The sequence below is a fragment of the Somniosus microcephalus genome, unplaced genomic scaffold (genome assembly GCF_052327205.1).
Source record: "Somniosus microcephalus isolate GS21.2 unplaced genomic scaffold, FLI_Smic_1.0 unresolved_chr4, whole genome shotgun sequence".
Taxonomy (NCBI): Eukaryota; Metazoa; Chordata; class Chondrichthyes; order Squaliformes; family Somniosidae; genus Somniosus; species Somniosus microcephalus.
This window is the reverse complement of record NW_028225182.1, coordinates 20,215,661-20,231,305: the sequence shown is the minus strand read 5'-3', so window position 1 is coordinate 20,231,305 and position 15,645 is coordinate 20,215,661.

Here is a 15,645-nt window from a genome sequence, read left to right as displayed (position 1 = left end):
TACCCAACTGGACGTTAGCCGACTGTTGCTCCCTCCCTAGACATCTTTCCTGAAGAGACTTCTTCATGCGTTCATATTCATCCCGCTCTTCCTGGGTTTCCTGCAAATCCTTCACTAATGACCTCATTTGTGATTTCAATACTTCCCCTTCCATCGGGGATTGATTGATCGGGCTATTCAATCCTCCTACTGGAGCAGCTGTTTCAACATTCTGTTGTTCACATAGACGTGATTCAGCGTACTTTTGGCATCCCAGTAAAATCTGTGTTGCAACCTCAGCTATTTCCATAACTTTTGAGAGCTCCGAACTCCTTCCCTTTGAAGATTTAAACTCGTGTTCAGATTGTTCCCATTGCAGAGTCTTGTCCCTCAGCATATGAAGGAGTTGGCTGACCGTTAACTCTTCCACGGGAACACTGTGGATCAGAGTCTTCTCCATTTCATCCACCTTTTCCTCCAATGCTTTCACCTTCTTTTCCTCTTGTACTTTGGCTTTCAGCGCTCGGAGAAGTTGCACCTTGATGCTCTCTAGCTCATGTTCAGGGGCCATTCTTACATTCTCTGTGTTTCTTACAGTTTCCTTTTCTTCCACTGAAAGGATTCCCAGTTGAATCTGTTCTTCAAGTTGTTGAACCTCGGTCGTTGCCGCCTCATATTTGTCTTGGGTTTCCTTCAATATTTTTATGAGTTCTTGGACATCTTCTCTTTCATGTTCTGCCATGTCTTTCACCTCTAATTTCTCATCTATGGATGGAACTTCTACCGATGAGTCTGTCTTGGCCTTGAGCTCATCAAGAATTTCCTGCAGCCTTTGGACTTCTTGCTCATGTTCAACCTTTAGTTGCTCATATGCTTCTACTGAAACTAGCTTTTCGGAGGTTGCCGAGTTAATCCCCTCCAGGATTGTAGCCTGGGCCTGTTCATACTGTTCCTTCAACTTCTCAAACTCTGCTTGTAAGGAGTCATAGAGAAGAACTGGAATAAAATCCTGGCTTCCTGAAGATTCCTCTTCATTTGCTTCTTTCTGCAAATATTCTAACTCCTGAACATCATAAGGGAGATGTGATCGGTGATTGGTCACGATGGCTCTATGGTCGCTCTCTGCTTGAGCTAGCTGCTTCTGTTGTCTTTCCAGATTCTCCCATTCGGTGTCATAGAACTTTTTCATTGTTTTCATCTCTTGTACGAGACGGTAACTCAATTGTTCTAATTGTTGTCGTGATTTGAAATAAAGTTGAGTCCGGGCTCGGTGTTCTTCCGTCATGGATATGTCCTTAAACTGAACAGACTCAGAATTCTCTGTCAAACTATGTTGTCGTTGTTCGGTGGAGATCTGTTCTGAAACTTTGTTCTTCTCTGAAGCATAAGCCTTTCTGCATGCCTTCGTTTTTCCAACCTTAGTCGGCAAGTCCATTTTAGCCTTGTCTTTCACATTTGGGTTGGTCTTATCGTCATCCGATTCAGAATCTGAGCTAATTGTCTGCACCGATTCCTCACTCGTTATGGCTTTTAGATAGTGCCATTCCATGTCTATTTTCTTGATCCACTCCCGTCCTAGAAGTGGTGGTCCTCCCTCAGGTAGTACATATAAGTTCATTCTTGGGTGTTCTTTACCCCTAGCTCTCACCTTGACTCTTATCTTTCCCATGGGGTATACTTTATGCCCCGTGTATGTCTGCAATACGAACTTGGTATCCCTTAAGGGTATATGTGAGAATAGCTGGTGGTAATCCCTTCGATTTATGACTGATAGAGCTGATCCAGTGTCCAACTCCATTTTCACTTGGACTCCAGCTATTTTTAGCATGACCCAGATAGTTTGTAGGTCAGCTTCCTTACTCACATTGTGAATTCTCAGACTACCCAGCTCCTGGCCATTTGGGTCTGAGTCCGAATTCTGTTCGTCTGAACTCTTCTCAGCCGCCTTGTGTACCTTGTTGTACTTTTCCTGTGATGGCTTCCTTTGGCTGTTGGTCCTTTGGTTGTTGGTCTTCTTCCCTGACCGGCATACCTTAGCTATGTGACCCAGTTTGCCACATTTCCTACATTCCTGGTTCTTAAACCAGCATTCGTTCTGGTCGTGTGTAGTCTTCCCACAACGATAGCATTTTGTTGTTGTCGAGGTAATTTGATCCACACTGAGTGCCGCTGTCTTAAGCTGCATTTCTGCAGTTCTCTTCGCTGCGGCTTCGTGCGATGCTGCAATAAGGACAGCCCTGTCAAGTGTAAGGTCGTTCTCTTCGAGTAGTCGCTTTTGCGTTCCTTCCTTTGCCAATCCGCACACGAACTTGTCTCGCAATGCCTCTATCAGATTACCTCCAATCTGGCAGTATTTCGCTAGTCTACGCAGTTCGACCAAGTATTCTGCGTTGCTTTCGTCTTTCCGTTGTGTTCTCGCATAGAATTTGAATCGTTCCACCAACATCAACGGTGTGGGGTTCAAGTGATCCTTCAGAACAGCCACAATATCATCGAAGGTCTGATCCGCTGGTTTAGCCGGTGATAGTAGATGCTTCAAGAGCCCGTATGTCTTCGCGCCCATCGAGTTTAGCAAGGTTATAGCTTTGTCATCTTCTTCTATTTTATTGGCCTCACAATAGATCTCAATGCGTTCCACATACGTGGCCCAGTCTTCTACCTCGGAATTAAAATTGTTGATGTTACCACGCTTAGGCATCTTCCTCTCTTCCTGATAAACACCACAAATTATTTCGTTAAATTTTTTTTTTTTTTTTCAAGATGGCGGTTCCCGCGAAAATGGCGGTTTCCCGTGCTTATCTTCCCTCCCCGCCTACTTCAATGGCGGTTTCCCGCTTCTGTCTTCTTCCCCGCCTAATGGCGGCTTCCCGCGTTTCTTCCCTGGCTGGATAGGTACACTTTCCCCACGGGCGACGGCCGCTGGCTTTCAGGTTCACAGCCTGCGCGTCGGCTTCAGTGCTTTCCCCTTTCTCAGCAGGGCAACCGGCGCTGGGTACACCCCGTTGATGGCGAACAGTTTCAGCCACTGGACTGGCTCTCGCTCAGTCTCCCTTGCTCGGGCTCTGTCTCTCTCCCACTCGCTCAGCTCTACCGGTGCTGGGTACACCCCGTTGACGGAGAACAGTTTCAGCCACTGGACTGGCTCTCGCTGAGTCTCCCTTGCTCGGGCTCTGTCTCTCTCCCGCTCGCTCGTCGCTACCGGCGCTGGGTACACCTCTTTGACGGAGAACAGTTTCAGCCGCTGGACTGGCTCTCGCTCAGTCTCCTTGGTCGGCTCTGCCTCTCCCGCTTGCTCGGCTCCCAATCGTGCCTCCCAGCCCTCTCGCAGTCCGGTGCTTCCCTCCCCGGCTGCGGCTGAGTTTATCTCTTCCCGCACCTACGTTCCCGGTCGCAGCGCTCCGTGGCTTCGGTCGCTGCCCGGCCTTTTTCGCCGGTCGCGGTCTAGCTGTCTCACGACGCCGTTGCGTCCCCCAGCCTGTCAGTACCGCGGTTTCCTTGCTCCACGCTGCCCCAGTCTCAGCGCCTCTGGACCCGACTTCTGTCCGGCTCCTTTCCCCCTCGACCGTGGTCGAGTGCACCACCCTTATCCTCCGGTTATTCTTTTTACTTTCCCTTACTCTCAGTCACCGTGGCCGCCTTGCTTCTCGTGCTGATCGGCTCACTCCTCACCGTGGCAGAAGGGACAGTCAGTGCCTGTTGCTGATGGAAATCTTTGTCTCTAAATTCTTCCTCCTTTCTAGTTCTGCAGCCTCGAGTTTTCTCCCAGCAGAACGACGAGGGCGGTTGCCTCTTCTCGACGCTCGTTAACTGCTTCGGAAATAATGTTGCCGCAGGGTACGATTGGACTCGTCGCCACTGTAAAGTCTGTGGGTTGTTTAGTTAATTAATACACAGACTCCAAGAGTAACTTAAAACAGGACTTTACTATTCGAAGGTCAGGGCGAATCTGCCCAATAAGTTCTGCCACAGCACTTATATACCGGTGTGGTCACCGTCGGTATTACAGTATAGAGAAGCCAACAAAGTAGTGCAACACCTAAAATAGTTCTCTTAAAGGTGAACGGTTACATACAATGGTTTTCTTAAAGGTAGACGGATACATACACTACAGGTGTCTCTGCCGTAGCTATGGATTCGACCCTTGTTCTCGATTCTACAAGTTGGTCAGCATGACATCGTATTACGTTTTCACCAATCTCTACCATGTATGTCAGGGGTCCTTGTCCGGCACGAATTGTTCCAGATTGCCATTTCTCATTCTTATAGTCCTGGGCTAACACTGGTTGTCCTATTTCGAAACTCCGAGTGGTTTTGTTATTTACATGCTGGAACTGTTTGTTTTCGACTTCCCTACGCACATTTGGTTTTAACAAATCCAACCTGGACCGCAACCTCCTGTTATAAAACATCATGGCAGGACTTTGATTTGTCACTGCATGTGTGGCGTTTCGATATGCCATCAGGAAATTGTCCACCTTGTGTTGTACTGGAATATGGTCTTCGCTCATGGCCTTTATCGCCTTTTTGAACGTTTGTATAAATCTCTCGGCCAACCCATTGGTAGCCGGATGATATGGGGCAGATGTATAGTCTTTCACGCCATGCTTCTTCATGAATTTCTGGAATTCTTCTGACACAAACTGCGGTGCGTTGTCTGAACATATCTGTTCTGGCAATCCATTTCCTGCAAATATGGTTCTTAGAACTGCGATCGTCTTTTCCGAGGTAGTGGTCGCCATCTTAATCACTTCTGGCCATTTAGAATGTGCGTCTACCGCTATCAAAAACATGAAATCCATGAATGGATCTGCAAAGTCGATATGTACATGCTGCCATGGAGTTGAAGGCCATTCCCATGGATGCAGCAGTGCAATTGGAGGTGCATTTTGAACTTTTTGGCACCCTGAGCAGCTTTTAGTCAGATCCTCTATTTGTTGGTCGATACCCGGCCACCACACATAAGCCCTAGCAAGGCTTTTCATCTTGACTCCCCCCAGATGACCTTCATGCAGTTCCTTTAGAACTCTCTCCCTTAATTTCGGAGGAATAATCACCCTTGTTCCATACATCAATGTTCCTTGACAAACGGACAGCTGTTCTCGTCTGGCTGAGAATGCCGGTAACAGTGGTTCGCCATGTGCTGGCCATCCCTTCACTGTCAATTCGTAGACCCGAGACAGTGTCGGGTCATTCCTGGTCTCCCTCTCAACACTCGCATTGGTGACTGGCAAACATTCGATGATGGTCGAGTGAAATAACTCAACAGGGTCAACTGTCGGTGCCTCTTCCGCTGTAGGTAGTGGCAGGCGCGACAGCCCATCAGCATTACCATGTTGCTTTGTACCTTTGAATTCGATCTCATATTGATGTGCCCCTAGGAAAAGGGACCATCTCTGGAGCCTCTGTGCTGTCATCACCGAAACACCCTTCTTAGGGTTAAAAATGGAAACCAACGGCTGGTGATCTGTCAGCAGCGTAAACTTTTGGCCTTGCAGGTAATGATTAAATTTTTTTACTCCCCACACGAGGCTGAGAGCCTCCCTATCTATCTGAGCATAGTTGCGCTCAGTGGAGGTCAATGATCTGGATGCGAACGCGACTGGTCTTTCCAAGCCATTTGGCAACTTATGTGATAGCACTGCCCCAATACCATATGGAGAAGCATCACAAGCTAAACGAATAGGCAGCGTTGGGTTAAAGTGAGCCAACACTTCCTTAGAGGTGATCAATGCCTTGCTTTTGTGAAAAGCCCGCTTACAGTCCTCGCTCCACTTCCATGGCACTCCCTTTTGTAAAAGAGCGTTCAGCGGGTGTAGCACCATGGATAAATTTGGCAGAAACTTATGGTAATAGTTCATCAACCCTAGGAACGACCTCAACTGGGATACATTTTCCGGAGTGGGAGCCTTCACAACAGCTTCAATCTTGTCAGGTGACTTGTGAAACCCCTCCTGGTCAATGACATGACCACAGTACGAGATTCGCTTCTGAAAGAACTCACATTTCTGGCGATTAACTCGAAGTCCATACTCTTTCAATCTGGTGAGCACCTGTTCCAAATTAGCAAGGTGTTCCCCATCATCATCTCCTGTAATAAGAATGTCGTCCAGATAGCATTGTGTGCCAGGAATTCCCTGTAATACCTGCTCCATGGCCCTTTGCCAAATCGCTGGAGCCGATGCCACTCCAAAAACCAGTCTATTATACCGATATAAGCCCTTATGCTTGTTGATCGTGAGATACTGGCGTGACGCATCATCAACTTCCATCTGTAAGTACGCCTGCACCAGGTCTATCTTGGTGAAGTGTTTCCCGCCAGACAACGAAGCGAAGATATCCTCAATCCGCGGAAGCGGATATTGCACCATGTGAAGAACCGGATTAACAGTGATCTTGAAATCGCCACAGATGCGAACCTTCCCCGGTGCCCCCGGCTTGTTGCTCAATGAACGCTTCATGATGGGAACAGTGGGCGTGGCCCATTCGCTCCAGTCCACCTTTGACAGTACTCCTGAATGTTCTAGCCCTTCCAGCTCAGCTTCCACAGCAGGTCGTATCGGGTTTGCATGTCCTTCAACCTTGATGTTTGCCGTAATTCCTTTCAGTGTTCCCAGCCCCTGTTGGAACACCTCCTTAGCATCGTCCAATATTCTGGACAGTCGTTTAGGTTTGACATCGTCCTTTTTACCGGAATCTACTGTTAGTGCTTTTAAGGAATGCCAGTCCATATTTATTCTCCTGATCCATTCCCGTCTCAGTAGTGGTGGACCTCCCTCAGTTAACACATACAAGTCCATTCCTTTGCTTTCTTTACCCTTGTGGACCACTTTTACTTTTATCTTTCTGATGGGGTGCACTCTTTGCCCCGTGTATGTTTTTAATACAATCTCCGTATCCCTTAGGGGAATGTGTGAGAATAACCTTTTGTAATCTTGCTTATTCATGACCGTCAATGCCGATCCCGTGTCCAATTCCATCTTCACTTGGACTCCTGCTATCTGGAGTGTAACCCAAATAGTTTGGTGGTCTGCTGTGTTACCCACATTATGTATTCTTAGACAACCCAGTTCCTTACTGCTGGAGTCTGAATCCGTCTTCTGTTCATCCGAACTGTTCTCTGTCACCTTGTGTACTTTTTTGTACTTTTTCTGTGGTGACTTTTTGTTGCTGGTCTTCTTTCCTGACCGGCATACTTTCGCTATGTGACCGAGTCTGCCACATTTTCTGCATTCTTGATCTTTGAACCAGCACTGGTTCTGATCGTGCGTTGTCCTTCCGCAATGATAGCACTTTACTGCACCCAATGCCACTTGATTGGTGCTGAGTTCCGATGGCCTTAGCTGCATTTCGGCGGTGCCTCATGCTGCCGCCTCGTGCGATGCTGCAATGGTGACAGCTTTATCTAACGTAAGGTCCTTTTCCTCTAGCAGTCGCTTCTGAGTTCCTTCTTTTAATAGTCCACACACGAACTTATCTCTCAGAGCATCTGCTAGTCCTGTACCAAACTGACAGTACTTTGATAGCTTGCGCAGTTCAATTAAGAATTCAGCGTTGCTTTCCTCTTTCAGCTGTGTTCTTCTGTAAAATTTAAATCGTTCCGCTATCAGCAGCGGCGTGGGGCTTAAATGCTCTTGCAGGATAGTAACAATATTCGCAAAAGTCTTATCCGGTAGTTTATCTGGTGTTACAAGGTGACTTAATAACCCGTACGTCTTCGCACCCATCGAGTTTAATAGGGTTAGTGCTTTCTTTTCAGCCGGTATCTCATTTGCTGTACAATAAATTTCAATATGCGCCACATAAGTGGCCCAATCTTCGACATCGCTATCAAAAGCAGTGATGTTACCGTTTTTAGGCATCCTTGTAAGTTTCTTTAAGTATGTTTTTTTCCAAAATGGCGGCTTCCCGCGCTTGGCGGCTTTTCCCGCGCTTGTCTTCTTCCTGTGCTGACTAAAATGGCGGCTTCCCGTGCTTGGCTTCTTCCCCCACTGGCTACAATGGCGATTCCGGCGCTGTTGCCGTTCTCGCCTCCCAGCGGTCCTTAATTTCCCCCGACGTTGCTGCTTTTACTCCCCGCTGTCCTCGTGGGTATTAGTGCTTCCTTTCTTGCTGCGCATCTATTCCGATTGCAGCCCGGCCCTTTACACCGGCTGCGGTCGAGTTCTCCACCCTTTTTCCTCCGGTCTCGCCCCCTTCTCCACTGACAACGCGGCCAACTTTCTGCCCGTGTCGCTAGATCGGCTTACTCACCGTCGTGGAAGAAGGATGATCACTGCCTATCGCTGATGGTGGACTTCATGGTCAGCAATTCCAACCCGGGTTCTCGATGCCTCCCGTGCGAATGCGGTGCTCAGCAGGATGATGAGGGCGGATGCCTCTTCTCGACGCCTGTTCTGGGGACGAAGCTGCCTTGGATGCAATTGCCGCTGGGTAAGATCGACTCATCGCCACTGTTGAGTCTGTGTGTTCCAGATATGCTTATTTTAAATAACTGGACACAGACAGCAGGAAAAACTAAAACAGGTCTTTACTACTTGAAGGTCAGGGCTGAACTGCTTTACAAATTACTACACAGAGCTTATTTACCAGTGTGGTCACCACCGGTACTACAATATACAGTAGCAAGAGAAAGTAGTCCATCTTCTTAAGGTAGTTCTCTTAAGGTGGTACAGGTTACATACACCACACATATAGCTAGGGCTGTAGAGAGGGCTTTAAACTAACTAGTGGGGGGAAGGTTCCTAGAGAGCAAATAATAAAAATGACAACAGAGAAGGTCATAGACTTAGGTAGCAGTGGGGAAATTAAAAACCAGAGCATGTCAGGAAGGGGCAGAAGGTATGGAGTAAAAGATAAAGTGATAAAAAGGGCAAAAGCAGGAACTAAGTGTCACAAAACATCTTTGAAAGTTCTCTATCTGAATGCACGTAGCATGTGTAACAGAATAGATGAGTTAATGGCACAAATAACTACATACGGGTATGATCTTGTGGCCATTACAGAAACATGGCTGCAGGGTGACAATGCCTGGGAATTAAATATACCAGGTTATTTAACGATCAGGAAGGACAGGCAGGAAGGAAGGGGAGGTGGGGTGGCTATGTTAATAAAGGAAGGATTCACTGTAATACAGAGAAATGATATTGGGTCAAAAGATCAGGATAATGAAACAGTTTGGGTGGAGGTAAGGAATAATAAGGGGAAAAAAACACTAGTGGGCGTAGACTATAGGCCTCCAAACAGTGGCAACTCTGTTGGACGGAGTATCAATCAGGAAATAGTTGAGGCTTGTAATAAGGGAACATCTATAATTATGGGGGATTTTAACTATCATATTAATTGGACAAATCAAATTGGGCAGGGCTGCCTTGAGGATGACTTCATTGAGTGTATTAGGGATGGGTTTCTTGAGCAGTATGTAACTGAACCGACCAGGGAGCAAGCAACCTTAGATCTGGTCCTGTGTAACGAGGTGGGATTAATTAAAAATGTCCTAGTAAAGGATCCCCTTGGAATGAGTAACCATAACATGGTTGAATTCGATATTCAATTAGAGGGTGAGAAGGTTGGATCTCAAACAAGCGTGCTAAGCTTGAATAAAGGAGACTATGAAGGTATGAGAGCGGAATTGAGTAGAGTGGATTGGGAAAATAGATTAAAGGATAAGACGATACATGATCAGTGGTGTACATTTAAGGAGTTATTTTACAACTTCCAAAAAATATATATTCCACTGAGAAGAAAAGGGTGTAAAAGAAAAGACAGCCATCCATGGCTAAGTAAAGAAATTAAGGATAGTATGCGGCAAAAAACAAGGGCATATAAGGTAGCCAAATCTAGTGGGAGGATAGAGGATTGGGAAAACTTTAAAAGACAGCAAAAAATAACAAAAAGATTGATTAAGAAAGGGAAGATAGATTATGAAAGTAAATTAGCAAAAAATATAAAAACAGATAGTAAGAGTTTTTATCTATATATATAAACGGATCGTTCTTTCTGTCTGTCTGTCCTTCTGCCTGTCCTTCTGTCTGTCCTCGGGTGTGCATCTGTCCGGCTATGCGCTCGAAAGTTACAGAGCGTACCTACGCGTGCGTTACGTCGAAAGAAAGCTCACCGTTCCAAAACGATGGTAAGCGTATTTACGTTTCGGCCGGACAAAAATTGCACCCGCGGTATCCGAAAAACCTTCAACATTCCGCTCATTATCCACTCATTACCATAGTGTGACATTGAGGTCGACCAATCGTACGGTCGACCAACCCGATGGTCGACCAATCAATGCGTGGCAGGGGCGGTTTCGTTGCATGTGCAGCCGAGCCCTCCTAGAGTCGAGTGACAGGACGATTGACCAATCCTATGCTTCGTTGACATGACGATCGACCAATCAGTGCGTGTGTGGGCGGGCCTTATCGTTCTGAACTGAGGTGAGTGGCCGCCATCTTTATTCTCACCTTCTGTGTGTTTATTGTCTGGGTGGGGCCTAATCCTTCAGAGACTATAAATACATTAGCTTAGCCTTCTTTCATCAACAAAGAGACGGACACTGGCCTGAGTACACGTGAGTAACTTGGAGCATTGAGAAGTGAGTGAAATTTCTGTTGTTTTGTTAGGAGCGATTTTTTTTTTTTTTTAAATATGTAAAACGTAAAAACACAATGTCTAAAACATTAAAACACAATGAAGATGGTGTCCCATCTTCTTAACAGCCGTTTTAAAAAAAATAACTTTTGGTGTTTTCAGCAAGAATGCGCGTTCCTTCTCCATGGCAGCTTTTTAAAAACATTAAAAAACTTTCATGATGGCCTCCCATCTTCTTAACACTCGTTTATAAAAAAAAAAAAATTTTTAATTTCTGTTTGTTTCACAGACTGCGCGTTCCTTTTCCGTGGCAGCTTTTTAAAAACATTAAAAAACTTTCAAGATGGCCTCCCATCTTCTTAACACCCGTTTATCCATCGCAGCTTTCTTTTAAAAAATAAAAAAATTTCTGTTCGTTTCACACTGCGCGTTCCTTCTCCGTGGCAGCTTTAAAAAAAAAAAACAATTTCTGTTGGTTTCCTTCTCCGTGGCAGCTTTAAAAAAAATAACATTTCTGTTGGTTTCACAGACTGCGCGTTCCTTCACCGTGGCAGCTTTTTAAAAACATTAAAAAACTTTCAAGATGGCCTCCCATCTTCTTAACACCCGTTTTTGAAAAAAAAATTTTTTTGCTCTTTCTCTGGCCCCCCTCAAAACACTCGTCCCCTCCTCCCACTCTCCCTCCTCCTCCTCCCCCCTCCTTGTCACTCTCTCCCCCTTCTCACTCTCTCCCCCCTTCTCTCTCTCTCTCTCTCCCCCCCTCCCTCGCCCCCCCTCTCCCTCGCCCCCCCTCTCCCTTGCCCCCCCTCTCCCTTGCACCCCCTCTCTCCCTCGCCCCTCCCTCGCCCCCCTCTCTCCCTCGCCCCCCTCTCCCTCGCTCCCCCCTCTCTCCCTCGCTCCCCCTCTCTCCCTCGCTCTCTTCCCCCCCTCTCTCCCTCACTTTCTTCCCCCTCTCTCCCTCGCTCTCTTCCCCCCCACAGTCGCTCGCTCTCTTCCCCCCCACAGTCGCTCGCTCTCTTCCCCCCCACAGTCGCTCGCTCTCTTCCCCCCACACAGTCGCTCGCTCTCTTCCCCCCCCACAGCCGCTCGCTCTCTTCGCCCCCCCACAGTCGCTCGCTCTCTTCCCCCCCCCACAGTCGCTCGCTCTCTTTCCCCGCCCCCCCAGTCGCTCTCTCTCTCTCTTCTAACAACATGTCCTCGAAAAAGCCTCGGCACCGCCGGGCACTCCAGCTAGTCTATATATATAAAGCGGTCGATCTGTCTGTCCTTCTGTCTGTCCTCGGGTGTGCGTCTGTCCGGCTATGCGCTCGAAAGTTATATGGCGTACCTACGCGCGCGTTACCCCCGAAGAATGCTTACGCTTCCGGGACGCTGGTAAGCGCATTTACTTTTCGCTCGGACGAAAATTATTCACGCCTTATGCAAAAAACCTTCAAAATTAAACTCATTATCTGCTACTTAGCATTGATTGACTGACTTCAAGGTTCCACCAATCCTGTGCCGTCACGATTGACCAATCCTACAATACGGTCCCCTGATTGTTGGCCAATCGGTGTGTGTGTGTGTGGGCGGGACTAATCGTTTTCATCTCAGGGATCTGGCAGCCATTGTTTCACTGCCATGCCTTCAGCTTCCAGCTCAAACTACTTTGAAAGTTAGTATCTCTTTTAAAAATAACATAAGATTTGCCAAAAACGTTTTATAAGTACTTTCACTTTCATCTTTCAAGGTATTAAAAGGTAGAAATGTTGCTCGGCAGCAGATTCACACAGGGAGAGAGAGAGACAGGGCCTGAAAGCACTTTGATCATCCAGCTTTGAAAAAGTTAGTTTCTCTTTTAAAAATAACATAAGATTTACCAAAAAACGTTTTATAAGTACTTTCACTTTCATCTTTCAAGGTATTAAAAGGTAGAAATGTTGCTCGGCAGCACATTCACACAGGGAGAGAGAGAGACAGGGCCTGAAAGCACTTTGATCATCCAGCTTTGAAAAAGTTAGTTTCTCTTTTAAAAATAACATAAGATTTACCAAAAAACGTTTTATAAGTACTTTCACTTTCATCTTTCAAGGTATTAAAAGGTAGAAATGTTGCCCGGCAGCAGATTCACAAAGGGACACAGACAGGGCCCTAAAGCCTGGGACTCGATTTAAAATGTTGCCCGGCACCAAATTCACAAAGGGACACAGACAGGGCCCCAAAGCCTGGCACTCGATTTAAACCGCCCGCCCCAAAACAGCCCTGGCAAAGCCGGGCTCCCCCAGCTAGTAGTTATATAAAAAGAAAAAGGGTGGCTAAAGTAAATGTTGGTCCCTTAGAGGATGAGACCGGGAAATTAATGGTGGGAAATATGGAGATGGCAAAAACACTGAATGAATATTTTACATCAGTCTTTACAGTAGAAGACACTAAGAATATCCCAACACTGGACAAACAGGGGGCTAAAGGGGGGGAGGAGCTAAACATGATCAAAATCACTAAGGAAGTGGTACTCGGTAAAATAATGGGACTCAAGGCGGATTAATCACCTGGACCTGATGGCATACATCCTAGGTGTGGTGTATGTAACCTGTTCCACCTTAAGAGAACTACCTTAAGAGATGTACTACTTTCTCTTGGCTGCTGTATACTGTAATACCGGTGTTGACCACACCGGTATATAAACGTTGAGTAGGGATTTGCTGGGCAGTTCAGCCCTGACCTCCGAATAGTAAAGACCTGTTAAAAGTTATTCTTGTGGTCTGTGTCCAGTGATTTATAATAAGCATAACTGGGACACACAGACTTAACACTAGGGTCTTGAGGGAAGTGGCGGTAGGGATTGTGGATGCATTGGTAATAATTTTCCAAAGCTCCCTGGACTCGGCAAAGGTCCTGGCAGACTGGAAAACTGCTAATGTAACACCCTTATTTAAAAAGGGCAGTAGACAGAAGGCTGGAAACTATAGACCGGTTAGCCTAACATCTGTGGTAGGTAAAATTTTGGAGTCTATTATTAAGGAGACAGTAACAGGACATTTGGATAATCATAATTTAATAGGACAAAGTCAGCATGGTTTTATGAAGGGGAAGTCATGTTTGACAAATTTGCTGGAGTTCTTTGAGGAAGTAACGTATAGGGTGGATAAAGGGGAACCAGTGGACGTAGTGTATTTAGACTTCCAAAAGGCATTTGACAAGGTGCTACACCAAAGATTATTGCTTAAGATAAAAAATCACGGGATTGGGGGTAATGTTCTGGCATGGATAGAGGATTGGCGATCTAACAGAAGGCAGAGAGGTGGGATAAATGGTTCATTCTCAGACTGGCAATCAGTAACTAGTGGTGTTCCGCAGGGGTCAGTGCTGGGTCCCCAACTCTTTACAATCTATATTAACGATTTGGAGGGGGGGACCAAGTGTAACATATCAAAGTTTGCAGATGATACTAAGATGGGAGGGAAAGTAGTGAGTGAGGAGGACATAAAAAATCTGCAAGGGGACATAGAAAGGCTAAGTAAGTGGGCAGAGATTTGGCAGATGGAATACAATACTGGAAAGTGTGAGGTTATGCACTTTGGCAGGAAAAATCGTCGAGCAAGTTATTATCTTAATGGCAAGAAACTGGAAAGTACTGAAGTATAAAGGGATCTGGGGGTCCTGGTGCACGAAACTCAAAAGGTTAGTATGCAGGTGCAGCAAGTGATTAAGAAGGCCAATGGAATGTTGGCTTTCATTGCTAGGGGGATAGAATATAAAAATAAGGATGTATTGCTTCAGTTGTACAAGGTATTGGTGAGACCGCACCTGGAATACTGCGTACAGTTTTGGTGTCCATACTTAAGAAAGGACATACTTGCTCTCGAGTCAGTACAAAGAAGGTTCACTCGGTTAATCCCGGGGATGAGGGGATGGACATATGAGGAGAGGTTGAGTAGATTGGGACTCTACTCATTGGAGTTCAGAAGAATGAGAGGCGATCTTATTGAAACATATAAGATTGAGAAGGGGTTGGATCGGGTGGATGCGGGGAAGATGTTCCCGATGATGGGTGAAACTAGAACTAGGGGGCATAGTCTTAGAATAAGGGGCTGCTCTTTCAAAACTGAGATGAGGAGGAACTACTTCACTCAGAGGGTGGTAGGTCCATGGAATATGCTGCCCCAAAAAGCTGTAGAAGCTACATCATTACATAAATTTAAAACAGAAATAGACAGTTTCCTCGAAGTAAAGGGAATTAAGGGTTTTGGGGAGCGGGCAGGAATTTGGACATGAGTCTAGGTTCGGATCGGTCATGGCCCTGTGGGTAGCGGAGCGGGCCCAGGGGCCGTGTAGCCTGATCCTGCTCCTATTTCGTGTGTCTAATTCTGTTAGATTCAGGAGATGGTTCTGTGATAGTGGATTGGCGGTTAGGATCAGATCAGCCATGATCTTATTGAATGGCGGAGCAGGCTCGAGGGGCCGATTGGCCTACTCCTGCTCCTATTTCTTATGTTCTTATGTTCCCCCGAAAGTCTTTCACGGGTTTAGAACCATAACCTGTCCTTATATTTTCCATAATCCTGTTCGTCTCGAGCAAGTCCTACACCGACAACAATAACACACAATTTCTGATGAAAGGTCATCAACCTGGGTCATTATCCATGTTTCTCTCTCCACAGTTGCGGCCTGACCTGCTAAGTATTTCCAGTATTTTCTGCTTTTATTTCAGATTTCTAGCACGTGTAGTATTTTGCTTTTGAACAACAATAAATACTTGCATTTATATAGCACCTTTAACACAGTAAAACGTCACAATGTGCTTCACAGGAGCATCAGCGGACACAATCAGACAACCAGAGAGATATTAGTGAAGGTGGCAAATGGATGGTGTGAGAGACAGAAGGATAGAGAGGTAAAGAGGCAGAGAGTTTTAGGAAGGGAATTCAAGAGCTTATGGCTTAGGCAGCTGAAGGCACGACCACCAATTCTGGAGTGATGAAAATCAGTGACATGCAAGAGGCTAGAATTAGAGAAGGGCATTGTTCCTGGAGTGTTGATGGTCTGGAGGAGTTTACAGAGACAGGGTGGGGCGAGGACATGGAGCGATTTCAACGGAGGAATGAGAAT